The sequence below is a fragment of the Hyla sarda genome, unplaced genomic scaffold (assembly GCF_029499605.1).
Source record: "Hyla sarda isolate aHylSar1 unplaced genomic scaffold, aHylSar1.hap1 scaffold_806, whole genome shotgun sequence".
NCBI lineage: Eukaryota > Metazoa > Chordata > Amphibia > Anura > Hylidae > Hyla > Hyla sarda.
The window spans coordinates 72,496-100,250 of NW_026610832.1; the positions used below are offsets into that span (position 1 = coordinate 72,496).

Here is a 27,755-nt window from a genome sequence, read left to right on the forward strand (position 1 = left end):
GACAATTTTCCATGCACACTCTGGGCTGGGGGGCAGTCAACCACCAGTACACACAGCAGAACCTAAACCCATACCATTATTGCTAAGCAGCAAGACAGGGGCCCATTGCACTCCCACGGGGCCTTTTTAAATGCAATCCATAACCCGGATTTGCCAGGAACCCTTCTTACTCCTCCTACTTGCATGTGACACTGGGCTTAGGATCTGCATAGGAAACACACACACAAGCACACACCTACCTTTGTTGCCTGCAGATGCCTCCTTGGCTGTCCCCAAACGGTATCAAACCAACACCCACGGGAAGCTGTAAGCATAGAGGACATGCCTGCACCCCATTGGACTTACCTGTGTGGGTTAAATCCGGGTTATTTGACAACCTATGGCGGTGATGGTTCTGCTCAGGCAGAGCAGTGCTGATGCTCCTCATAAAGCTGTCGCTGCTGTGAAGGTTCTAGGTGACATCACAAATCCCTATGGTTACATACACAACAAAGCTGGGTTGTTGTTGTTTACACTCTGCAAGGCCTGTGGAAGTGAGTGACATCATAGCACTGTAGTTCTGAGGGTTCAAGATGGATGCAACAATCTCCTGTTGCTTCTATGAAGGCCGTAATAGACGACATCACCAAACAGCTCCATAGTCACATACACAGCAAAGGAGAGATGTTGTTTACACCTAGTGATGTCAGTGGTATTGAGTGACATCACAGCACAGTGCTAAGGCTCCTGGGCCTGGACACAGCAGCGGCTGCAATATCTCAACGGAGAATACGTTTGTATCTATGTGTGTGTGTGCGCATATATATATATATATATATATATATATATATATATATTTCTCCGCCGAAATCACTTTTAAACCCATTTCCACCTTTTTTTCCCTTCTCTTCCTCTTACTTTTTTTTCACGTTTTTTTACGTTTTTCTCCTTTTCGCCTCTTTTCTGGGCGTATTATTCTTCTTTTTCTTCTTTTTTTTCGTCTAATGCATACCCCATCAGTGCAGCAATGCTTATTCAATACCGCCAGCAGATGGAGACACTGGGGGATAATTTTCTAAGGATTTATACTGATTTTTCCTGTCTGAATTTGTCGCACAGAAAGTTGCAGGCCAAATATGTGTGACATTTCTGCGACTTTAGCTTCTAGAGCATTTTTACAACATTATACATAGGTGCTGAATACATAAAAAGCGACTGTTCAGCGACAGACAAGTCGCATCGGCTGAAAGTAGGCCAGAATGTCAGTCCATGTTGGAGCAGGTTTAGATACAGTCTAAAGCATAGATCTCAAAGTCTGTGCACAGAATTTAGCAAGGGCCTCGCACCTTCTGATGCATCAGGTAGGTGCACAATAGCATAGCCTAACCCTCTGTACTTTGGTCTATATTGATGCGGGACATAGACAGCCAGCTGATGACCAATCCATTAGTGCAATGGATGGCTGGAAGCATTTGTCTTTGCCTTTGCAATACCACAGAAGCAATGCATGGTCAATGTACAGCAATGACACACCTGTGTGAACAGCCAGGAGACCCCCCCCATGTTATGTTACATAGTTACATAGTTAGTACGGTCGAAAAAAGACATATGTCCATCAAGTTCAACCAGGGAATTAAGGGGTAGGGGTGTGGCGCGATATTGGGGAAGGGATGAGATTTTATATTTCTTCATAAGCATTAATCTTATTTTGTCAATTAGGAACATTCAGCACCCACCCGCTATCAAGGCAGCTGCCTATCATGTCATGCCCTACCTGCACAGGTGTGCTGGCTACTCAAATGATCCAATTAAGGAGGCCATTTAGTCAGCAGCAGCAGAAGTCCTGTGCCTGGACGCTCCAACAGGGGCCAGACACAAGCAGAAGCAGAAGCAGCAGAAGCAGCAGCAGCACCACCTTTTGTTTTTTGGCTGCAGCAGCAGCAAGGCCCACAGGGCTGGCTAGCTGGCTAGCCAGCAAGCAGGTAGCAATGAAAGTAGGAATCTTTCTTTTTAACCCTGTAAGGGGGTGGTGCACTGTACCCGAAGATACTGCCATATCGGGTCAATGCATAGGGCGACGGAAGCAAGCTTCGAAATCGGCCCCCGTTCTCAAAAATCCATTTAATATATGGTCCCCAGATAGGGGACGTATCAGATATTAAACTGATAAGAACAGATACTACACTTGATCTTAGCCAAAAGGCCGAGAAGCGATAACCGTGAAAGGGGCGGGCCCAACAAGGTCCCCTTCATGGGCACTATCACTGCTTGCTGTCAGGGAGGCTGCCAGACAATTTTCCATGCACACTCTGGGCTGGGGGGCAGTCAACCACCAGTACACACAGCAGAACCTAAACCCATACCATTATTGCTAAGCAGCAAGACAGGGGCCCATTGCACTCCCACGGGGCCTTTTTAAATGCAATCCATAACCCGGATTTGCCAGGAACCCTTCTTACTCCTCCTACTTGCATGTGACACTGGGCTTAGGATCTGCATAGGAAACACACACACAAGCACACACCTACCTTTGTTGCCTGCAGATGCCTCCTTGGCTGTCCCCAAACGGTATCAAACCAACACCCACGGGAAGCTGTAAGCATAGAGGACATGCCTGCACCCCATTGGACTTACCTGTGTGGGTTAAATCCGGGTTATTTGACAACCTATGGCGGTGATGGTTCTGCTCAGGCAGAGCAGTGCTGATGCTCCTCATAAAGCTGTCGCTGCTGTGAAGGTTCTAGGTGACATCACAAATCCCTATGGTTACATACACAACAAAGCTGGGTTGTTGTTGTTTACACTCTGCAAGGCCTGTGGAAGTGAGTGACATCATAGCACTGTAGTTCTGAGGGTTCAAGATGGATGCAACAATCTCCTGTTGCTTCTATGAAGGCCGTAATAGACGACATCACCAAACAGCTCCATAGTCACATACACAGCAAAGGAGAGATGTTGTTTACACCTAGTGATGTCAGTGGTATTGAGTGACATCACAGCACAGTGCTAAGGCTCCTGGGCCTGGACACAGCAGCGGCTGCAATATCTCAACGGAGAATACGTTTATATCTATGTGTGTGTGTGCGCATATATATATATATATATATATATATATATATATATATATATATATTTCTCCGCCGAAATCACTTTTAAACCCATTTCCACCTTTTTTTCCCTTCTCTTCCTCTTACTTTTTTTTCACGTTTTTTTACGTTTTTCTCCTTTTCGCCTCTTTTCTGGGCGTATTATTCTTCTTTTTCTTCTTTTTTTTCGTCTAATGCATACCCCATCAGTGCAGCAATGCTTATTCAATACCGCCAGCAGATGGAGACACTGGGGGATAATTTTCTAAGGATTTATACTGATTTTTCCTGTCTGAATTTGTCGCACAGAAAGTTGCAGGCCAAATATGTGTGACATTTCTGCAACTTTAGCTTCTAGAGCATTTTTACAACATTATACATAGGTGCTGAATACATAAAAAGCGACTGTTCAGCGACAGACAAGTCGCATCGGCTGAAAGTAGGCCAGAATGTCAGTCCATGTTGGAGCAGGTTTAGATACAGTCTAAAGCATAGATCTCAAAGTCTGTGCACAGAATTTAGCAAGGGCCTCGCACCTTCTGATGCATCAGGTAGGTGCACAATAGCATAGCCTAACCCTCTGTACTTTGGTCTATATTGATGCGGGACATAGACAGCCAGCTGATGACCAATCCATTAGTGCAATGGATGGCTGGAAGCATTTGTCTTTGCCTTTGCAATACCACAGAAGCAATGCATGGTCAATGTACAGCAATGACACACCTGTGTGAACAGCCAGGAGACCCCCCCCATGTTATGTTACATAGTTACATAGTTAGTACGGTCGAAAAAAGACATATGTCCATCAAGTTCAACCAGGGAATTAAGGGGTAGGGGTGTGGCGCGATATTGGGGAAGGGATGAGATTTTATATTTCTTCATAAGCATTAATCTTATTTTGTCAATTAGGAACATTCAGCACCCACCCGCTATCAAGGCAGCTGCCTATCATGTCATGCCCTACCTGCACAGGTGTGCTGGCTACTCAAATGATCCAATTAAGGAGGCCATTTAGTCAGCAGCAGCAGAAGTCCTGTGCCTGGACGCTCCAACAGGGGCCAGACACAAGCAGAAGCAGAAGCAGCAGAAGCAGCAGCAGCACCACCTTTTGTTTTTTGGCTGCAGCAGCAGCAAGGCCCACAGGGCTGGCTAGCTGGCTAGCCAGCAAGCAGGTAGCAATGAAAGTAGGAATCTTTCTTTTTAACCCTGTAAGGGGGTGGTGCACTGTACCCGAAGATACTGCCATATCGGGTCAATGCATAGGGCGACGGAAGCAAGCTTCGAAATCGGCCCCCGTTCTCAAAAATCCATTTAATATATGGTCCCCAGATAGGGGACGTATCAGATATTAAACTGATAAGAACAGATACTACACTTGATCTTAGCCAAAAGGCCGAGAAGCGATAACCGTGAAAGGGGCGGGCCCAACAAGGTCCCCTTCATGGGCACTATCACTGCTTGCTGTCAGGGAGGCTGCCAGACAATTTTCCATGCACACTCTGGGCTGGGGGGCAGTCAACCACCAGTACACACAGCAGAACCTAAACCCATACCATTATTGCTAAGCAGCAAGACAGGGGCCCATTGCACTCCCACGGGGCCTTTTTAAATGCAATCCATAACCCGGATTTGCCAGGAACCCTTCTTACTCCTCCTACTTGCATGTGACACTGGGCTTAGGATCTGCATAGGAAACACACACACAAGCACACACCTACCTTTGTTGCCTGCAGATGCCTCCTTGGCTGTCCCCAAACGGTATCAAACCAACACCCACGGGAAGCTGTAAGCATAGAGGACATGCCTGCACCCCATTGGACTTACCTGTGTGGGTTAAATCCGGGTTATTTGACAACCTATGGCGGTGATGGTTCTGCTCAGGCAGAGCAGTGCTGATGCTCCTCATAAAGCTGTCGCTGCTGTGAAGGTTCTAGGTGACATCACAAATCCCTATGGTTACATACACAACAAAGCTGGGTTGTTGTTGTTTACACTCTGCAAGGCCTGTGGAAGTGAGTGACATCATAGCACTGTAGTTCTGAGGGTTCAAGATGGATGCAACAATCTCCTGTTGCTTCTATGAAGGCCGTAATAGACGACATCACCAAACAGCTCCATAGTCACATACACAGCAAAGGAGAGATGTTGTTTACACCTAGTGATGTCAGTGGTATTGAGTGACATCACAGCACAGTGCTAAGGCTCCTGGGCCTGGACACAGCAGCGGCTGCAATATCTCAACGGAGAATACGTTTATATCTATGTGTGTGTGTGCGCATATATATATATATATATATATATATATATATATATATATATTTCTCCGCCGAAATCACTTTTAAACCCATTTCCACCTTTTTTTCCCTTCTCTTCCTCTTACTTTTTTTTCACGTTTTTTTACGTTTTTCTCCTTTTCGCCTCTTTTCTGGGCGTATTATTCTTCTTTTTCTTCTTTTTTTTCGTCTAATGCATACCCCATCAGTGCAGCAATGCTTATTCAATACCGCCAGCAGATGGAGACACTGGGGGATAATTTTCTAAGGATTTATACTGATTTTTCCTGTCTGAATTTGTCGCACAGAAAGTTGCAGGCCAAATATGTGTGACATTTCTGCGACTTTAGCTTCTAGAGCATTTTTACAACATTATACATAGGTGCTGAATACATAAAAAGCGACTGTTCAGCGACAGACAAGTCGCATCGGCTGAAAGTAGGCCAGAATGTCAGTCCATGTTGGAGCAGGTTTAGATACAGTCTAAAGCATAGATCTCAAAGTCTGTGCACAGAATTTAGCAAGGGCCTCGCACCTTCTGATGCATCAGGTAGGTGCACAATAGCATAGCCTAACCCTCTGTACTTTGGTCTATATTGATGCGGGACATAGACAGCCAGCTGATGACCAATCCATTAGTGCAATGGATGGCTGGAAGCATTTGTCTTTGCCTTTGCAATACCACAGAAGCAATGCATGGTCAATGTACAGCAATGACACACCTGTGTGAACAGCCAGGAGACCCCCCCCATGTTATGTTACATAGTTACATAGTTAGTACGGTCGAAAAAAGACATATGTCCATCAAGTTCAACCAGGGAATTAAGGGGTAGGGGTGTGGCGCGATATTGGGGAAGGGATGAGATTTTATATTTCTTCATAAGCATTAATCTTATTTTGTCAATTAGGAACATTCAGCACCCACCCGCTATCAAGGCAGCTGCCTATCATGTCATGCCCTACCTGCACAGGTGTGCTGGCTACTCAAATGATCCAATTAAGGAGGCCATTTAGTCAGCAGCAGCAGAAGTCCTGTGCCTGGACGCTCCAACAGGGGCCAGACACAAGCAGAAGCAGAAGCAGCAGAAGCAGCAGCAGCACCACCTTTTGTTTTTTGGCTGCAGCAGCAGCAAGGCCCACAGGGCTGGCTAGCTGGCTAGCCAGCAAGCAGGTAGCAATGAAAGTAGGAATCTTTCTTTTTAACCCTGTAAGGGGGTGGTGCACTGTACCCGAAGATACTGCCATATCGGGTCAATGCATAGGGCGACGGAAGCAAGCTTCGAAATCGGCCCCCGTTCTCAAAAATCCATTTAATATATGGTCCCCAGATAGGGGACGTATCAGATATTAAACTGATAAGAACAGATACTACACTTGATCTTAGCCAAAAGGCCGAGAAGCGATAACCGTGAAAGGGGCGGGCCCAACAAGGTCCCCTTCATGGGCACTATCACTGCTTGCTGTCAGGGAGGCTGCCAGACAATTTTCCATGCACACTCTGGGCTGGGGGGCAGTCAACCACCAGTACACACAGCAGAACCTAAACCCATACCATTATTGCTAAGCAGCAAGACAGGGGCCCATTGCACTCCCACGGGGCCTTTTTAAATGCAATCCATAACCCGGATTTGCCAGGAACCCTTCTTACTCCTCCTACTTGCATGTGACACTGGGCTTAGGATCTGCATAGGAAACACACACACAAGCACACACCTACCTTTGTTGCCTGCAGATGCCTCCTTGGCTGTCCCCAAACGGTATCAAACCAACACCCACGGGAAGCTGTAAGCATAGAGGACATGCCTGCACCCCATTGGACTTACCTGTGTGGGTTAAATCCGGGTTATTTGACAACCTATGGCGGTGATGGTTCTGCTCAGGCAGAGCAGTGCTGATGCTCCTCATAAAGCTGTCGCTGCTGTGAAGGTTCTAGGTGACATCACAAATCCCTATGGTTACATACACAACAAAGCTGGGTTGTTGTTGTTTACACTCTGCAAGGCCTGTGGAAGTGAGTGACATCATAGCACTGTAGTTCTGAGGGTTCAAGATGGATGCAACAATCTCCTGTTGCTTCTATGAAGGCCGTAATAGACGACATCACCAAACAGCTCCATAGTCACATACACAGCAAAGGAGAGATGTTGTTTACACCTAGTGATGTCAGTGGTATTGAGTGACATCACAGCACAGTGCTAAGGCTCCTGGGCCTGGACACAGCAGCGGCTGCAATATCTCAACGGAGAATACGTTTATATCTATGTGTGTGTGTGCGCATATATATATATATATATATATATATATATATATATATATATATTTCTCCGCCGAAATCACTTTTAAACCCATTTCCACCTTTTTTTCCCTTCTCTTCCTCTTACTTTTTTTTCACGTTTTTTTACGTTTTTCTCCTTTTCGCCTCTTTTCTGGGCGTATTATTCTTCTTTTTCTTCTTTTTTTTCGTCTAATGCATACCCATCAGTGCAGCAATGCTTATTCAATACCGCCAGCAGATGGAGACACTGGGGGATAATTTTCTAAGGATTTATACTGATTTTTCCTGTCTGAATTTGTCGCACAGAAAGTTGCAGGCCAAATATGTGTGACATTTCTGCGACTTTAGCTTCTAGAGCATTTTTACAACATTATACATAGGTGCTGAATACATAAAAAGCGACTGTTCAGCGACAGACAAGTCGCATCGGCTGAAAGTAGGCCAGAATGTCAGTCCATGTTGGAGCAGGTTTAGATACAGTCTAAAGCATAGATCTCAAAGTCTGTGCACAGAATTTAGCAAGGGCCTCGCACCTTCTGATGCATCAGGTAGGTGCACAATAGCATAGCCTAACCCTCTGTACTTTGGTCTATATTGATGCGGGACATAGACAGCCAGCTGATGACCAATCCATTAGTGCAATGGATGGCTGGAAGCATTTGTCTTTGCCTTTGCAATACCACAGAAGCAATGCATGGTCAATGTACAGCAATGACACACCTGTGTGAACAGCCAGGAGACCCCCCCCCATGTTATGTTACATAGTTACATAGTTAGTACGGTCGAAAAAAGACATATGTCCATCAAGTTCAACCAGGGAATTAAGCGGTAGGGGTGTGGCGCGATATTGGGGAAGGGATGAGATTTTATATTTCTTCATAAGCATTAATCTTATTTTGTCAATTAGGAACATTCAGCACCCACCCGCTATCAAGGCAGCTGCCTATCATGTCATGCCCTACCTGCACAGGTGTGCTGGCTACTCAAATGATCCAATTAAGGAGGCCATTTAGTCAGCAGCAGCAGAAGTCCTGTGCCTGGACGCTCCAACAGGGGCCAGACACAAGCAGAAGCAGAAGCAGCAGAAGCAGCAGCAGCACCACCTTTTGTTTTTTGGCTGCAGCAGCAGCAAGGCCCACAGGGCTGGCTAGCTGGCTAGCCAGCAAGCAGGTAGCAATGAAAGTAGGAATCTTTCTTTTTAACCCTGTAAGGGGGTGGTGCACTGTACCCGAAGATACTGCCATATCGGGTCAATGCATAGGGCAACGGAAGCAAGCTTCGAAATCGGCCCCCGTTCTCAAAAATCCATTTAATATATGGTCCCCAGATAGGGGACGTATCAGATATTAAACTGATAAGAACAGATACTACACTTGATCTTAGCCAAAAGGCCGAGAAGCGATAACCGTGAAAGGGGCGGGCCCAACAAGGTCCCCTTCATGGGCACTATCACTGCTTGCTGTCAGGGAGGCTGCCAGACAATTTTCCATGCACACTCTGGGCTGGGGGGCAGTCAACCACCAGTACACACAGCAGAACCTAAACCCATACCATTATTGCTAAGCAGCAAGACAGGGGCCCATTGCACTCCCACGGGGCCTTTTTAAATGCAATCCATAACCCGGATTTGCCAGGAACCCTTCTTACTCCTCCTACTTGCATGTGACACTGGGCTTAGGATCTGCATAGGAAACACACACACAAGCACACACCTACCTTTGTTGCCTGCAGATGCCTCCTTGGCTGTCCCCAAACGGTATCAAACCAACACCCACGGGAAGCTGTAAGCATAGAGGACATGCCTGCACCCCATTGGACTTACCTGTGTGGGTTAAATCCGGGTTATTTGACAACCTATGGCGGTGATGGTTCTGCTCAGGCAGAGCAGTGCTGATGCTCCTCATAAAGCTGTCGCTGCTGTGAAGGTTCTAGGTGACATCACAAATCCCTATGGTTACATACACAACAAAGCTGGGTTGTTGTTGTTTACACTCTGCAAGGCCTGTGGAAGTGAGTGACATCATAGCACTGTAGTTCTGAGGGTTCAAGATGGATGCAACAATCTCCTGTTGCTTCTATGAAGGCCGTAATAGACGACATCACCAAACAGCTCCATAGTCACATACACAGCAAAGGAGAGATGTTGTTTACACCTAGTGATGTCAGTGGTATTGAGTGACATCACAGCACAGTGCTAAGGCTCCTGGGCCTGGACACAGCAGCGGCTGCAATATCTCAACGGAGAATGCGTTTATATCTATGTGTGTGTGTGCGCATATATATATATATATATATATATATATATATATATATATATATATATATATTTCTCCGCCGAAATCACTTTTAAACCCATTTCCACCTTTTTTTCCCTTCTCTTCCTCTTACTTTTTTTTCACGTTTTTTTACGTTTTTCTCCTTTTCGCCTCTTTTCTGGGCGTATTATTCTTCTTTTTCTTCTTTTTTTTCGTCTAATGCATACCCCATCAGTGCAGCAATGCTTATTCAATACCGCCAGCAGATGGAGACACTGGGGGATAATTTTCTAAGGATTTATACTGATTTTTCCTGTCTGAATTTGTCGCACAGAAAGTTGCAGGCCAAATATGTGTGACATTTCTGCGACTTTAGCTTCTAGAGCATTTTTACAACATTATACATAGGTGCTGAATACATAAAAAGCGACTGTTCAGCGACAGACAAGTCGCATCGGCTGAAAGTAGGCCAGAATGTCAGTCCATGTTGGAGCAGGTTTAGATACAGTCTAAAGCATAGATCTCAAAGTCTGTGCACAGAATTTAGCAAGGGCCTCGCACCTTCTGATGCATCAGGTAGGTGCACAATAGCATAGCCTAACCCTCTGTACTTTGGTCTATATTGATGCGGGACATAGACAGCCAGCTGATGACCAATCCATTAGTGCAATGGATGGCTGGAAGCATTTGTCTTTGCCTTTGCAATACCACAGAAGCAATGCATGGTCAATGTACAGCAATGACACACCTGTGTGAACAGCCAGGAGACCCCCCCCCCCATGTTATGTTACATAGTTACATAGTTAGTACGGTCGAAAAAAGACATATGTCCATCAAGTTCAACCAGGGAATTAAGGGGTAGGGGTGTGGCGCGATATTGGGGAAGGGATGAGATTTTATATTTCTTCATAAGCATTAATCTTATTTTGTCAATTAGGAACATTCAGCACCCACCCGCTATCAAGGCAGCTGCCTATCATGTCATGCCCTACCTGCACAGGTGTGCTGGCTACTCAAATGATCCAATTAAGGAGGCCATTTAGTCAGCAGCAGCAGAAGTCCTGTGCCTGGACGCTCCAACAGGGGCCAGACACAAGCAGAAGCAGAAGAAGCAGCAGCAGCACCACCTTTTGTTTTTTGGCTGCAGCAGCAGCAAGGCCCACAGGGCTGGCTAGCTGGCTAGCCAGCAAGCAGGTAGCAATGAAAGTAGGAATCTTTCTTTTTAACCCTGTAAGGGGGTGGTGCACTGTACCCGAAGATACTGCCATATCGGGTCAATGCATAGGGCGACGGAAGCAAGCTTCGAAATCGGCCCCCGTTCTCAAAAATCCATTTAATATATGGTCCCCAGATAGGGGACGTATCAGATATTAAACTGATAAGAACAGATACTACACTTGATCTTAGCCAAAAGGCCGAGAAGCGATAACCGTGAAAGGGGCGGGCCCAACAAGGTCCCCTTCATGGGCACTATCACTGCTTGCTGTCAGGGAGGCTGCCAGACAATTTTCCATGCACACTCTGGGCTGGGGGGCAGTCAACCACCAGTACACACAGCAGAACCTAAACCCATACCATTATTGCTAAGCAGCAAGACAGGGGCCCATTGCACTCCCACGGGGCCTTTTTAAATGCAATCCATAACCCGGATTTGCCAGGAACCCTTCTTACTCCTCCTACTTGCATGTGACACTGGGCTTAGGATCTGCATAGGAAACACACACACAAGCACACACCTACCTTTGTTGCCTGCAGATGCCTCCTTGGCTGTCCCCAAACGGTATCAAACCAACACCCACGGGAAGCTGTAAGCATAGAGGACATGCCTGCACCCCATTGGACTTACCTGTGTGGGTTAAATCCGGGTTATTTGACAACCTATGGCGGTGATGGTTCTGCTCAGGCAGAGCAGTGCTGATGCTCCTCATAAAGCTGTCGCTGCTGTGAAGGTTCTAGGTGACATCACAAATCCCTATGGTTACATACACAACAAAGCTGGGTTGTTGTTGTTTACACTCTGCAAGGCCTGTGGAAGTGAGTGACATCATAGCACTGTAGTTCTGAGGGTTCAAGATGGATGCAACAATCTCCTGTTGCTTCTATGAAGGCCGTAATAGACGACATCACCAAACAGCTCCATAGTCACATACACAGCAAAGGAGAGATGTTGTTTACACCTAGTGATGTCAGTGGTATTGAGTGACATCACAGCACAGTGCTAAGGCTCCTGGGCCTGGACACAGCAGCGGCTGCAATATCTCAACGGAGAATACGTTTATATCTATGTGTGTGTGTGCGCATATATATATATATATATATATATATATATATATATATATATATATATTTCTCCGCCGAAATCACTTTTAAACCCATTTCCACCTTTTTTTCCCTTCTCTTCCTCTTACTTTTTTTCACGTTTTTTTACGTTTTTCTCCTTTTCGCCTCTTTTCTGGGCGTATTATTCTTCTTTTTCTTCTTTTTTTTCGTCTAATGCATACCCCATCAGTGCAGCAATGCTTATTCAATACCGCCAGCAGATGGAGACACTGGGGGATAATTTTCTAAGGATTTATACTGATTTTTCCTGTCTGAATTTGTCGCACAGAAAGTTGCAGGCCAAATATGTGTGACATTTCTGCGACTTTAGCTTCTAGAGCATTTTTACAACATTATACATAGGTGCTGAATACATAAAAAGCGACTGTTCAGCGACAGACAAGTCGCATCGGCTGAAAGTAGGCCAGAATGTCAGTCCATGTTGGAGCAGGTTTTTAGATACAGTCTAAAGCATAGATCTCAAAGTCTGTGCACAGAATTTAGCAAGGGCCTCGCACCTTCTGATGCATCAGGTAGGTGCACAATAGCATAGCCTAACCCTCTGTACTTTGGTCTATATTGATGCGGGACATAGACAGCCAGCTGATGACCAATCCATTAGTGCAATGGATGGCTGGAAGCATTTGTCTTTGCCTTTGCAATACCACAGAAGCAATGCATGGTCAATGTACAGCAATGACACACCTGTGTGAACAGCCAGGAGACCCCCCCCATGTTATGTTACATAGTTACATAGTTAGTACGGTCGAAAAAAGACATATGTCCATCAAGTTCAACCAGGGAATTAAGGGGTAGGGGTGTGGCGCGATATTGGGGAAGGGATGAGATTTTATATTTCTTCATAAGCATTAATCTTATTTTGTCAATTAGGAACATTCAGCACCCACCCGCTATCAAGGCAGCTGCCTATCATGTCATGCCCTACCTGCACAGGTGTGCTGGCTACTCAAATGATCCAATTAAGGAGGCCATTTAGTCAGCAGCAGCAGAAGTCCTGTGCCTGGACGCTCCAACAGGGGCCAGACACAAGCAGAAGCAGAAGCAGCAGAAGCAGCACCACCTTTTGTTTTTTGGCTGCAGCAGCAGCAAGGCCCACAGGGCTGGCTAGCTGGCTAGCCAGCAAGCAGGTAGCAATGAAAGTAGGAATCTTTCTTTTTAACCCTGTAAGGGGGTGGTGCACTGTACCCGAAGATACTGCCATATCGGGTCAATGCATAGGGCGACGGAAGCAAGCTTCGAAATCGGCCCCCGTTCTCAAAAATCCATTTAATATATGGTCCCCAGATAGGGGACGTATCAGATATTAAACTGATAAGAACAGATACTACACTTGATCTTAGCCAAAAGGCCGAGAAGCGATAACCGTGAAAGGGGCGGGCCCAACAAGGTCCCCTTCATGGGCACTATCACTGCTTGCTGTCAGGGAGGCTGCCAGACAATTTTCCATGCACACTCTGGGCTGGGGGGCAGTCAACCACCAGTACACACAGCAGAACCTAAACCCATACCATTATTGCTAAGCAGCAAGACAGGGGCCCATTGCACTCCCACGGGGCCTTTTTAAATGCAATCCATAACCCGGATTTGCCAGGAACCCTTCTTACTCCTCCTACTTGCATGTGACACTGGGCTTAGGATCTGCATAGGAAACACACACACAAGCACACACCTACCTTTGTTGCCTGCAGATGCCTCCTTGGCTGTCCCCAAACGGTATCAAACCAACACCCACGGGAAGCTGTAAGCATAGAGGACATGCCTGCACCCCATTGGACTTACCTGTGTGGGTTAAATCCGGGTTATTTGACAACCTATGGCGGTGATGGTTCTGCTCAGGCAGAGCAGTGCTGATGCTCCTCATAAAGCTGTCGCTGCTGTGAAGGTTCTAGGTGACATCACAAATCCCTATGGTTACATACACAACAAAGCTGGGTTGTTGTTGTTTACACTCTGCAAGGCCTGTGGAAGTGAGTGACATCATAGCACTGTAGTTCTGAGGGTTCAAGATGGATGCAACAATCTCCTGTTGCTTCTATGAAGGCCGTAATAGACGACATCACCAAACAGCTCCATAGTCACATACACAGCAAAGGAGAGATGTTGTTTACACCTAGTGATGTCAGTGGTATTGAGTGACATCACAGCACAGTGCTAAGGCTCCTGGGCCTGGACACAGCAGCGGCTGCAATATCTCAACGGAGAATACGTTTATATCTATGTGTGTGTGTGCGCATATATATATATATATATATATATATATATATATATATATATATTTCTCCGCCGAAATCACTTTTAAACCCATTTCCACCTTTTTTTCCCTTCTCTTCCTCTTACTTTTTTTTCACGTTTTTTTACGTTTTTCTCCTTTTCGCCTCTTTTCTGGGCGTATTATTCTTCTTTTTCTTCTTTTTTTTCGTCTAATGCATACCCCATCAGTGCAGCAATGCTTATTCAATACCGCCAGCAGATGGAGACACTGGGGGATAATTTTCTAAGGATTTATACTGATTTTTCCTGTCTGAATTTGTCGCACAGAAAGTTGCAGGCCAAATATGTGTGACATTTCTGCGACTTTAGCTTCTAGAGCATTTTTACAACATTATACATAGGTGCTGAATACATAAAAAGCGACTGTTCAGCGACAGACAAGTCGCATCGGCTGAAAGTAGGCCAGAATGTCAGTCCATGTTGGAGCAGGTTTAGATACAGTCTAAAGCATAGATCTCAAAGTCTGTGCACAGAATTTAGCAAGGGCCTCGCACCTTCTGATGCATCAGGTAGGTGCACAATAGCATAGCCTAACCCTCTGTACTTTGGTCTATATTGATGCGGGACATAGACAGCCAGCTGATGACCAATCCATTAGTGCAATGGATGGCTGGAAGCATTTGTCTTTGCCTTTGCAATACCACAGAAGCAATGCATGGTCAATGTACAGCAATGACACACCTGTGTGAACAGCCAGGAGACCCCCCCCATGTTATGTTACATAGTTACATAGTTAGTACGGTCGAAAAAAGACATATGTCCATCAGGTTCAACCAGGGAATTAAGGGGTAGGGGTGTGGCGCGATATTGGGGAAGGGATGAGATTTTATATTTCTTCATAAGCATTAATCTTATTTTGTCAATTAGGAACATTCAGCACCCACCCGCTATCAAGGCAGCTGCCTATCATGTCATGCCCTACCTGCACAGGTGTGCTGGCTACTCAAATGATCCAATTAAGGAGGCCATTTAGTCAGCAGCAGCAGAAGTCCTGTGCCTGGACGCTCCAACAGGGGCCAGACACAAGCAGAAGCAGAAGCAGCAGAAGCAGCAGCAGCACCACCTTTTGTTTTTTGGCTGTAGCAGCAGCAAGGCCCACAGGGCTGGCTAGCTGGCTAGCCAGCAAGCAGGTAGCAATGAAAGTAGGAATCTTTCTTTTTAACCCTGTAAGGGGGTGGTGCACTGTACCCGAAGATACTGCCATATCGGGTCAATGCATAGGGCGACGGAAGCAAGCTTCGAAATCGGCCCCCGTTCTCAAAAATCCATTTAATATATGGTCCCCAGATAGGGGACGTATCAGATATTAAACTGATAAGAACAGATACTACACTTGATCTTAGCCAAAAGGCCGAGAAGCGATAACCGTGAAAGGGGCGGGCCCAACAAGGTCCCCTTCATGGGCACTATCACTGCTTGCTGTCAGGGAGGCTGCCAGACAATTTTCCATGCACACTCTGGGCTGGGGGGCAGTCAACCACCAGTACACACAGCAGAACCTAAACCCATACCATTATTGCTAAGCAGCAAGACAGGGGCCCATTGCACTCCCACGGGGCCTTTTTAAATGCAATCCATAACCCGGATTTGCCAGGAACCCTTCTTACTCCTCCTACTTGCATGTGACACTGGGCTTAGGATCTGCATAGGAAACACACACACAAGCACACACCTACCTTTGTTGCCTGCAGATGCCTCCTTGGCTGTCCCCAAACGGTATCAAACCAACACCCACGGGAAGCTGTAAGCATAGAGGACATGCCTGCACCCCATTGGACTTACCTGTGTGGGTTAAATCCGGGTTATTTGACAACCTATGGCGGTGATGGTTCTGCTCAGGCAGAGCAGTGCTGATGCTCCTCATAAAGCTGTCGCTGCTGTGAAGGTTCTAGGTGACATCACAAATCCCTATGGTTACATACACAACAAAGCTGGGTTGTTGTTGTTTACACTCTGCAAGGCCTGTGGAAGTGAGTGACATCATAGCACTGTAGTTCTGAGGGTTCTAGATGGATGCAACAATCTCCTGTTGCTTCTATGAAGGCCATAATAGACGACATCACCAAACAGCTCCATAGTCACATACACAGCAAAGGAGAGATGTTGTTTACACCTAGTGATGTCAGTGGTATTGAGTGACATCACAGCACAGTGCTAAGGCTCCTGGGCCTGGACACAGCAGCGGCTGCAATATCTCAACGGAGAATACGTTTATATCTATGTGTGTGTGTGCGCATATATATATATATATATATATATATATATATATATATATATATATATATTTCTCCGCCGAAATCACTTTTAAACCCATTTCCACCTTTTTTTCCCTTCTCTTCCTCTTACTTTTTTTTCACGTTTTTTTACGTTTTTCTCCTTTTCGCCTCTTTTCTGGGCGTATTATTCTTCTTTTTCTTCTTTTTTTTCGTCTAATGCATACCCCATCAGTGCAGCAATGCTTATTCAATACCGCCAGCAGATGGAGACACTGGGGGATAATTTTCTAAGGATTTATACTGATTTTTCCTGTCTGAATTTGTCGCACAGAAAGTTGCAGGCCAAATATGTGTGACATTTCTGCGACTTTAGCTTCTAGAGCATTTTTACAACATTATACATAGGTGCTGAATACATAAAAAGCGACTGTTCAGCGACAGACAAGTCGCATCGGCTGAAAGTAGGCCAGAATGTCAGTCCATGTTGGAGCAGGTTTAGATACAGTCTAAAGCATAGATCTCAAAGTCTGTGCACAGAATTTAGCAAGGGCCTCGCACCTTCTGATGCATCAGGTAGGTGCACAATAGCATAGCCTAACCCTCTGTACTTTGGTCTATATTGATGCGGGACATAGACAGCCAGCTGATGACCAATCCATTAGTGCAATGGATGGCTGGAAGCATTTGTCTTTGCCTTTGCAATACCACAGAAGCAATGCATGGTCAATGTACAGCAATGACACACCTGTGTGAACAGCCAGGAGACCCCCCCCATGTTATGTTACATAGTTACATAGTTAGTACGGTCGAAAAAAGACATATGTCCATCAAGTTCAACCAGGGAATTAAGCGGTAGGGGTGTGGCGCGATATTGGGGAAGGGATGAGATTTTATATTTCTTCATAAGCATTAATCTTATTTTGTCAATTAGGAACATTCAGCACCCACCCGCTATCAAGGCAGCTGCCTATCATGTCATGCCCTACCTGCACAGGTGTGCTGGCTACTCAAATGATCCAATTAAGGAGGCCATTTAGTCAGCAGCAGCAGAAGTCCTGTGCCTGGACGCTCCAACAGGGGCCAGACACAAGCAGAAGCAGAAGCAGCAGAAGCAGCAGCAGCACCACCTTTTGTTTTTTGGCTGCAGCAGCAGCAAGGCCCACAGGGCTGGCTAGCTGGCTAGCCAGCAAGCAGGTAGCAATGAAAGTAGGAATCTTTCTTTTTAACCCTGTAAGGGGGTGGTGCACTGTACCCGAAGATACTGCCATATCGGGTCAATGCATAGGGCAACGGAAGCAAGCTTCGAAATCGGCCCCCGTTCACAAAAATCCATTTAATATATGGTCCCCAGATAGGGGACGTATCAGATATTAAACTGATAAGAACAGATACTACACTTGATCTTAGCCAAAAGGCCGAGAAGCGATAACCGTGAAAGGGGCGGGCCCAACAAGGTCCCCTTCATGGGCACTATCACTGCTTGCTGTCAGGGAGGCTGCCAGACAATTTTCCATGCACACTCTGGGCTGGGGGGCAGTCAACCACCAGTACACACAGCAGAACCTAAACCCATACCATTATTGCTAAGCAGCAAGACAGGGGCCCATTGCACTCCCACGGGGCCTTTTTAAATGCAATCCATAACCCGGATTTGCCAGGAACCCTTCTTACTCCTCCTACTTGCATGTGACACTGGGCTTAGGATCTGCATAGGAAACACACACACAAGCACACACCTACCTTTGTTGCCTGCAGATGCCTCCTTGGCTGTCCCCAAACGGTATCAAACCAACACCCACGGGAAGCTGTAAGCATAGAGGACATGCCTGCACCCCATTGGACTTACCTGTGTGGGTTAAATCCGGGTTATTTGACAACCTATGGCGGTGATGGTTCTGCTCAGGCAGAGCAGTGCTGATGCTCCTCATAAAGCTGTCGCTGCTGTGAAGGTTCTAGGTGACATCACAAATCCCTATGGTTACATACACAACAAAGCTGGGTTGTTGTTGTTTACACTCTGCAAGGCCTGTGGAAGTGAGTGACATCATAGCACTGTAGTTCTGAGGGTTCAAGATGGATGCAACAATCTCCTGTTGCTTCTATGAAGGCCGTAATAGACGACATCACCAAACAGCTCCATAGTCACATACACAGCAAAGGAGAGATGTTGTTTACACCTAGTGATGTCAGTGGTATTGAGTGACATCACAGCACAGTGCTAAGGCTCCTGGGCTTGGACACAGCAGCGGCTGCAATATCTCAACGGAGAATACGTTTATATCTATGTGTGTGTGTGCGCATATATATATATATATATATATATATATATATATATATATATATATATATATATTTCTCCGCCGAAATCACTTTTAAACCCATTTCCACCTTTTTTTCCCTTCTCTTCCTCTTACTTTTTTTTCACGTTTTTTTACGTTTTTCTCCTTTTCGCCTCTTTTCTGGGCGTATTATTCTTCTTTTTCTTCTTTTTTTTCGTCTAATGCATACCCCATCAGTGCAGCAATGCTTATTCAATACCGCCAGCAGATGGAGACACTGGGGGATAATTTTCTAAGGATTTATACTGATTTTTCCTGTCTGAATTTGTCGCACAGAAAGTTGCAGGCCAAATATGTGTGACATTTCTGCGACTTTAGCTTCTAGAGCATTTTTACAACATTATACATAGGTGCTGAATACATAAAAAGCGACTGTTCAGCGACAGACAAGTCGCATCGGCTGAAAGTAGGCCAGAATGTCAGTCCATGTTGGAGCAGGTTTAGATACAGTCTAAAGCATAGATCTCAAAGTCTGTGCACAGAATTTAGCAAGGGCCTCGCACCTTCTGATGCATCAGGTAGGTGCACAATAGCATAGCCTAACCCTCTGTACTTTGGTCTATATTGATGCGGGACATAGACAGCCAGCTGATGACCAATCCATTAGTGCAATGGATGGCTGGAAGCATTTGTCTTTGCCTTTGCAATACCACAGAAGCAATGCATGGTCAATGTACAGCAATGACACACCTGTGTGAACAGCCAGGAGACCCCCCCCATGTTATGTTACATAGTTACATAGTTAGTACGGTCGAAAAAAGACATATGTCCATCAAGTTCAACCAGGGAATTAAGGGGTAGGGGTGTGGCGCGATATTGGGGAAGGGATGAGATTTTATATTTCTTCATAAGCATTAATCTTATTTTGTCAATTAGGAACATTCAGCACCCACCCGCTATCAAGGCAGCTGCCTATCATGTCATGCCCTACCTGCACAGGTGTGCTGGCTACTCAAATGATCCAATTAAGGAGGCCATTTAGTCAGCAGCAGCAGAAGTCCTGTGCCTGGACGCTCCAACAGGGGCCAGACACAAGCAGAAGCAGAAGCAGCAGAAGCAGCAGCACCACCACCTTTTGTTTTTTGGCTGCAGCAGCAGCAAGGCCCACAGGGCTGGCTAGCTGGCTAGCCAGCAAGCAGGTAGCAATGAAAGTAGGAATCTTTCTTTTTAACCCTGTAAGGGGGTGGTGCACTGTACCCGAAGATACTGCCATATCGGGTCAATGCATAGGGCGACGGAAGCAAGCTTCGAAATCGGCCCCCGTTCTCAAAAATCCATTTAATATATGGTCCCCAGATAGGGGACGTATCAGATATTAAACTGATAAGAACAGATACTACACTTGATCTTAGCCAAAAGGCCGAGAAGCGATAACCGTGAAAGGGGCGGGCCCAACAAGGTCCCCTTCATGGGCACTATCACTGCTTGCTGTCAGGGAGGCTGCCAGACAATTTTCCATGCACACTCTGGGCTGGGGGGCAGTCAACCACCAGTACACACAGCAGAACCTAAACCCATACCATTATTGCTAAGCAGCAAGACAGGGGCCCATTGCACTCCCACGGGGCCTTTTTAAATGCAATCCATAACCCGGATTTGCCAGGAACCCTTCTTACTCCTCCTACTTGCATGTGACACTGGGCTTAGGATCTGCATAGGAAACACACACACAAGCACACACCTACCTTTGTTGCCTGCAGATGCCTCCTTGGCTGTCCCCAAACGGTATCAAACCAACACCCACGGGAAGCTGTAAGCATAGAGGACATGCCTGCACCCCATTGGACTTACCTGTGTGGGTTAAATCCGGGTTATTTGACAACCTATGGCGGTGATGGTTCTGCTCAGGCAGAGCAGTGCTGATGCTCCTCATAAAGCTGTCGCTGCTGTGAAGGTTCTAGGTGACATCACAAATCCCTATGGTTACATACACAACAAAGCTGGGTTGTTGTTGTTTACACTCTGCAAGGCCTGTGGAAGTGAGTGACATCATAGCACTGTAGTTCTGAGGGTTCAAGATGGATGCAACAATCTCCTGTTGCTTCTATGAAGGCCGTAATAGACGACATCACCAAACAGCTCCATAGTCACATACACAGCAAAGGAGAGATGTTGTTTACACCTAGTGATGTCAGTGGTATTGAGTGACATCACAGCACAGTGCTAAGGCTCCTGGGCCTGGACACAGCAGCGGCTGCAATATCTCAACGGAGAATACGTTTATATCTATGTGTGTGTGTGCGCATATATATATATATATATATATATATATATATATATATATATATTTCTCCGCCGAAATCACTTTTAAACCCATTTCCACCTTTTTTTCCCTTCTCTTCCTCTTACTTTTTTTTCACGTTTTTTTACGTTTTTCTCCTTTTCGCCTCTTTTCTGGGCGTATTATTCTTCTTTTTCTTCTTTTTTTTCGTCTAATGCATACCCCATCAGTGCAGCAATGCTTATTCAATACCGCCAGCAGATGGAGACACTGAGGGATAATTTTCTAAGGATTTATACTGATTTTTCCTGTCTGAATTTGTCGCACAGAAAGTTGCAGGCCAAATATGTGTGACATTTCTGCGACTTTAGCTTCTAGAGCATTTTTACAACATTATACATAGGTGCTGAATACATAAAAAGCGACTGTTCAGCGACAGACAAGTCGCATCGGCTGAAAGTAGGCCAGAATGTCAGTCCATGTTGGAGCAGGTTTAGATACAGTCTAAAGCATAGATCTCAAAGTCTGTGCACAGAATTTAGCAAGGGCCTCGCACCTTCTGATGCATCAGGTAGGTGCACAATAGCATAGCCTAACCCTCTGTACTTTGGTCTATATTGATGCGGGACATAGACAGCCAGCTGATGACCAATCCATTAGTGCAATGGATGGCTGGAAGCATTTGTCTTTGCCTTTGCAATACCACAGAAGCAATGCATGGTCAATGTACAGCAATGACACACCTGTGTGAACAGCCAGGAGACCCCCCCCATGTTATGTTACATAGTTACATAGTTAGTACGGTCGAAAAAAGACATATGTCCATCAAGTTCAACCAGGGAATTAAGGGGTAGGGGTGTGGCGCGATATTGGGGAAGGGATGAGATTTTATATTTCTTCATAAGCATTAATCTTATTTTGTCAATTAGGAACATTCAGCACCCACCCGCTATCAAGGCAGCTGCCTATCATGTCATGCCCTACCTGCACAGGTGTGCTGGCTACTCAAATGATCCAATTAAGGAGGCCATTTAGTCAGCAGCAGCAGAAGTCCTGTGCCTGGACGCTCCAACAGGGGCCAGACACAAGCAGAAGCAGAAGCAGCAGAAGCAGCAGCACCACCACCTTTTGTTTTTTGGCTGCAGCAGCAGCAAGGCCCACAGGGCTGGCTAGCTGGCTAGCCAGCAAGCAGGTAGCAATGAAAGTAGGAATCTTTCTTTTTAACCCTGTAAGGGGGTGGTGCACTGTACCCGAAGATACTGCCATATCGGGTCAATGCATAGGGCGACGGAAGCAAGCTTCGAAATCGGCCCCCGTTCTCAAAAATCCATTTAATATATGGTCCCCAGATAGGGGACGTATCAGATATTAAACTGATAAGAACAGATACTACACTTGATCTTAGCCAAAAGGCCGAGAAGCGATAACCGTGAAAGGGGCGGGCCCAACAAGGTCCCCTTCATGGGCACTATCACTGCTTGCTGTCAGGGAGGCTGCCAGACAATTTTCCATGCACACTCTGGGCTGGGGGGCAGTCAACCACCAGTACACACAGCAGAACCTAAACCCATACCATTATTGCTAAGCAGCAAGACAGGGGCCCATTGCACTCCCACGGGGCCTTTTTAAATGCAATCCATAACCCGGATTTGCCAGGAACCCTTCTTACTCCTCCTACTTGCATGTGACACTGGGCTTAGGATCTGCATAGGAAACACACACACAAGCACACACCTACCTTTGTTGCCTGCAGATGCCTCCTTGGCTGTCCCCAAACGGTATCAAACCAACACCCACGGGAAGCTGTAAGCATAGAGGACATGCCTGCACCCCATTGGACTTACCTGTGTGGGTTAAATCCGGGTTATTTGACAACCTATGGCGGTGATGGTTCTGCTCAGGCAGAGCAGTGCTGATGCTCCTCATAAAGCTGTCGCTGCTGTGAAGGTTCTAGGTGACATCACAAATCCCTATGGTTACATACACAACAAAGCTGGGTTGTTGTTGTTTACACTCTGCAAGGCCTGTGGAAGTGAGTGACATCATAGCACTGTAGTTCTGAGGGTTCAAGATGGATGCAACAATCTCCTGTTGCTTCTATGAAGGCCGTAATAGACGACATCACCAAACAGCTCCATAGTCACATACACAGCAAAGGAGAGATGTTGTTTACACCTAGTGATGTCAGTGGTATTGAGTGACATCACAGCACAGTGCTAAGGCTCCTGGGCCTGGACACAGCAGCGGCTGCAATATCTCAACGGAGAATACGTTTATATCTATGTGTGTGTGTGCGCATATATATATATATATATATATATATATATATATATATATATATATATATATATTTCTCCGCCGAAATCACTTTTAAACCCATTTCCACCTTTTTTTCCCTTCTCTTCCTCTTACTTTTTTTTCACGTTTTTTTACGTTTTTCTCCTTTTTGCCTCTTTTCTGGGCGTATTATTCTTCTTTTTCTTCTTTTTTTTCGTCTAATGCATACCCCATCAGTGCAGCAATGCTTATTCAATACCGCCAGCAGATGGAGACACTGGGGGATAATTTTCTAAGGATTTATACTGATTTTTCCTGTCTGAATTTGTCGCACAGAAAGTTGCAGGCCAAATATGTGTGACATTTCTGCGACTTTAGCTTCTAGAGCATTTTTACAACATTATACATAGGTGCTGAATACATAAAAAGCGACTGTTCAGCGACAGACAAGTCGCATCGGCTGAAAGTAGGCCAGAATGTCAGTCCATGTTGGAGCAGGTTTAGATACAGTCTAAAGCATAGATCTCAAAGTCTGTGCACAGAATTTAGCAAGGGCCTCGCACCTTCTGATGCATCAGGTAGGTGCACAATAGCATAGCCTAACCCTCTGTACTTTGGTCTATATTGATGCGGGACATAGACAGCCAGCTGATGACCAATCCATTAGTGCAATGGATGGCTGGAAGCATTTGTCTTTGCCTTTGCAATACCACAGAAGCAATGCATGGTCAATGTACAGCAATGACACACCTGTGTGAACAGCCAGGAGACCCCCCCCATGTTATGTTACATAGTTACATAGTTAGTACGGTCGAAAAAAGACATATGTCCATCAAGTTCAACCAGGGAATTAAGCGGTAGGGGTGTGGCGCGATATTGGGGAAGGGATGAGATTTTATATTTCTTCATAAGCATTAATCTTATTTTGTCAATTAGGAACATTCAGCACCCACCCGCTATCAAGGCAGCTGCCTATCATGTCATGCCCTACCTGCACAGGTGTGCTGGCTACTCAAATGATCCAATTAAGGAGGCCATTTAGTCAGCAGCAGCAGAAGTCCTGTGCCTGGACGCTCCAACAGGGGCCAGACACAAGCAGAAGCAGAAGCAGCAGAAGCAGCAGCAGCACCACCTTTTGTTTTTTGGCTGCAGCAGCAGCAAGGCCCACAGGGCTGGCTAGCTGGCTAGCCAGCAAGCAGGTAGCAATGAAAGTAGGAATCTTTCTTTTTAACCCTGTAAGGGGGTGGTGCACTGTACCCGAAGATACTGCCATATCGGGTCAATGCATAGGGCGACGGAAGCAAGCTTCGAAATCGGCCCCCGTTCTCAAAAATCCATTTAATATATGGTCCCCAGATAGGGGACGTATCAGATATTAAACTGATAAGAACAGATACTACACTTGATCTTAGCCAAAAGGCCGAGAAGCGATAACCGTGAAAGGGGCGGGCCCAACAAGGTCCCCTTCATGGGCACTATCACTGCTTGCTGTCAGGGAGGCTGCCAGACAATTTTCCATGCACACTCTGGGCTGGGGGGCAGTCAACCACCAGTACACACAGCAGAACCTAAACCCATACCATTATTGCTAAGCAGCAAGACAGGGGCCCATTGCACTCCCACGGGGCCTTTTTAAATGCAATCCATAACCCGGATTTGCCAGGAACCCTTCTTACTCCTCCTACTTGCATGTGACACTGGGCTTAGGATCTGCATAGGAAACACACACACAAGCACACACCTACCTTTGTTGCCTGCAGATGCCTCCTTGGCTGTCCCCAAACGGTATCAAACCAACACCCACGGGAAGCTGTAAGCATAGAGGACATGCCTGCACCCCATTGGACTTACCTGTGTGGGTTAAATCCGGGTTATTTGACAACCTATGGCGGTGATGGTTCTGCTCAGGCAGAGCAGTGCTGATGCTCCTCATAAAGCTGTCGCTGCTGTGAAGGTTCTAGGTGACATCACAAATCCCTATGGTTACATACACAACAAAGCTGGGTTGTTGTTGTTTACACTCTGCAAGGCCTGTGGAAGTGAGTGACATCATAGCACTGTAGTTCTGAGGGTTCTAGATGGATGCAACAATCTCCTGTTGCTTCTATGAAGGCCATAATAGACGACATCACCAAACAGCTCCATAGTCACATACACAGCAAAGGAGAGATGTTGTTTACACCTAGTGATGTCAGTGGTATTGAGTGACATCACAGCACAGTGCTAAGGCTCCTGGGCCTGGACACAGCAGCGGCTGCAATATCTCAACGGAGAATACGTTTATATCTATGTGTGTGTGTGCGCATATATATATATATATATATATATATATATATATATATATTTCTCCGCCGAAATCACTTTTAAACCCATTTCCACCTTTTTTTCCCTTCTCTTCCTCTTACTTTTTTTTCACGTTTTTTTACGTTTTTCTCCTTTTCGCCTCTTTTCTGGGCGTATTATTCTTCTTTTTCTTCTTTTTTTTCGTCTAATGCATACCCCATCAGTGCAGCAATGCTTATTCAATACCGCCAGCAGATGGAGACACTGGGGGATAATTTTCTAAGGATTTATACTGATTTTTCCTGTCTGAATTTGTCGCACAGAAAGTTGCAGGCCAAATATGTGTGACATTTCTGCGACTTTAGCTTCTAGAGCATTTTTACAACATTATACATAGGTGCTGAATACATAAAAAGCGACTGTTCAGCGACAGACAAGTCGCATCGGCTGAAAGTAGGCCAGAATGTCAGTCCATGTTGGAGCAGGTTTAGATACAGTCTAAAGCATAGATCTCAAAGTCTGTGCACAGAATTTAGCAAGGGCCTCGCACCTTCTGATGCATCAGGTAGGTGCACAATAGCATAGCCTAACCCTCTGTACTTTGGTCTATATTGATGCGGGACATAGACAGCCAGCTGATGACCAATCCATTAGTGCAATGGATGGCTGGAAGCATTTGTCTTTGCCTTTGCAATACCACAGAAGCAATGCATGGTCAATGTACAGCAATGACACACCTGTGTGAACAGCCAGGAGACCCCCCCCATGTTATGTTACATAGTTACATAGTTAGTACGGTCGAAAAAAGACATATGTCCATCAAGTTCAACCAGGGAATTAAGGGGTAGGGGTGTGGCGCGATATTGGGGAAGGGATGAGATTTTATATTTCTTCATAAGCATTAATCTTATTTTGTCAATTAGGAACATTCAGCACCCACCCGCTATCAAGGCAGCTGCCTATCATGTCATGCCCTACCTGCACAGGTGTGCTGGCTACTCAAATGATCCAATTAAGGAGGCCATTTAGTCAGCAGCAGCAGAAGTCCTGTGCCTGGACGCTCCAACAGGGGCCAGACACAAGCAGAAGCAGAAGCAGCAGAAGCAGCAGCAGCACCACCTTTTGTTTTTTGGCTGCAGCAGCAGCAAGGCCCACAGGGCTGGCTAGCTGGCTAGCCAGCAAGCAGGTAGCAATGAAAGTAGGAATCTTTCTTTTTAACCCTGTAAGGGGGTGGTGCACTGTACCCGAAGATACTGCCATATCGGGTCAATGCATAGGGCGACGGAAGCAAGCTTCGAAATCGGCCCCCGTTCTCAAAAATCCATTTAATATATGGTCCCCAGATAGGGGACGTATCAGATATTAAACTGATAAGAACAGATACTACACTTGATCTTAGCCAAAAGGCCGAGAAGCGATAACCGTGAAAGGGGCGGGCCCAACAAGGTCCCCTTCATGGGCACTATCACTGCTTGCTGTCAGGGAGGCTGCCAGACAATTTTCCATGCACACTCTGGGCTGGGGGGCAGTCAACCACCAGTACACACAGCAGAACCTAAACCCATACCATTATTGCTAAGCAGCAAGACAGGGGCCCATTGCACTCCCACGGGGCCTTTTTAAATGCAATCCATAACCCGGATTTGCCAGGAACCCTTCTTACTCCTCCTACTTGCATGTGACACTGGGCTTAGGATCTGCATAGGAAACACACACACAAGCACACACCTACCTTTGTTGCCTGCAGATGCCTCCTTGGCTGTCCCCAAACGGTATCAAACCAACACCCACGGGAAGCTGTAAGCATAGAGGACATGCCTGCACCCCATTGGACTTACCTGTGTGGGTTAAATCCGGGTTATTTGACAACCTATGGCGGTGATGGTTCTGCTCAGGCAGAGCAGTGCTGATGCTCCTCATAAAGCTGTCGCTGCTGTGAA

At 46.0% G+C, this 27,755-nt stretch overlaps 12 non-coding genes across 12 annotated transcripts; all 12 read right to left on the reverse strand.

Annotated features, from left to right (window-relative positions):
• Positions 1–2,003: 2,003 nt before the first annotated feature.
• On the reverse strand, positions 2,004–2,194 carry LOC130347019 (U2 spliceosomal RNA). The gene has a single exon (XR_008885037.1). It is a non-coding gene; the product is annotated as a U2 spliceosomal RNA (small nuclear RNA).
• Positions 2,195–4,279: 2,085 nt separating this feature from the next.
• LOC130347020 (U2 spliceosomal RNA) lies at positions 4,280–4,470 on the reverse strand. The gene has a single exon (XR_008885038.1). It is a non-coding gene; the product is annotated as a U2 spliceosomal RNA (small nuclear RNA).
• A 2,081-nt stretch (positions 4,471–6,551) lies between these two features.
• On the reverse strand, positions 6,552–6,742 carry LOC130347021 (U2 spliceosomal RNA). Its single transcript, XR_008885039.1, has one exon. It is a non-coding gene; the product is annotated as a U2 spliceosomal RNA (small nuclear RNA).
• A 2,083-nt stretch (positions 6,743–8,825) lies between these two features.
• LOC130346980 (U2 spliceosomal RNA) lies at positions 8,826–9,016 on the reverse strand. The gene has a single exon (XR_008885004.1). It is a non-coding gene; the product is annotated as a U2 spliceosomal RNA (small nuclear RNA).
• Positions 9,017–11,104: 2,088 nt separating this feature from the next.
• On the reverse strand, positions 11,105–11,295 carry LOC130347022 (U2 spliceosomal RNA). The gene has a single exon (XR_008885040.1). It is a non-coding gene; the product is annotated as a U2 spliceosomal RNA (small nuclear RNA).
• Positions 11,296–13,377: 2,082 nt separating this feature from the next.
• LOC130347023 (U2 spliceosomal RNA) lies at positions 13,378–13,568 on the reverse strand. Its single transcript, XR_008885041.1, has one exon. It is a non-coding gene; the product is annotated as a U2 spliceosomal RNA (small nuclear RNA).
• Positions 13,569–15,651: 2,083 nt separating this feature from the next.
• On the reverse strand, positions 15,652–15,842 carry LOC130347024 (U2 spliceosomal RNA). The gene has a single exon (XR_008885042.1). It is a non-coding gene; the product is annotated as a U2 spliceosomal RNA (small nuclear RNA).
• A 2,089-nt stretch (positions 15,843–17,931) lies between these two features.
• Positions 17,932–18,122, reverse strand: LOC130346982 (U2 spliceosomal RNA). The gene has a single exon (XR_008885006.1). It is a non-coding gene; the product is annotated as a U2 spliceosomal RNA (small nuclear RNA).
• Positions 18,123–20,215: 2,093 nt separating this feature from the next.
• Positions 20,216–20,406, reverse strand: LOC130347026 (U2 spliceosomal RNA). The gene has a single exon (XR_008885044.1). It is a non-coding gene; the product is annotated as a U2 spliceosomal RNA (small nuclear RNA).
• A 2,083-nt stretch (positions 20,407–22,489) lies between these two features.
• LOC130347027 (U2 spliceosomal RNA) lies at positions 22,490–22,680 on the reverse strand. Its single transcript, XR_008885045.1, has one exon. It is a non-coding gene; the product is annotated as a U2 spliceosomal RNA (small nuclear RNA).
• Positions 22,681–24,773: 2,093 nt separating this feature from the next.
• On the reverse strand, positions 24,774–24,964 carry LOC130347028 (U2 spliceosomal RNA). The gene has a single exon (XR_008885046.1). It is a non-coding gene; the product is annotated as a U2 spliceosomal RNA (small nuclear RNA).
• A 2,079-nt stretch (positions 24,965–27,043) lies between these two features.
• LOC130347030 (U2 spliceosomal RNA) lies at positions 27,044–27,234 on the reverse strand. The gene has a single exon (XR_008885047.1). It is a non-coding gene; the product is annotated as a U2 spliceosomal RNA (small nuclear RNA).
• Positions 27,235–27,755: the final 521 nt, after the last annotated feature.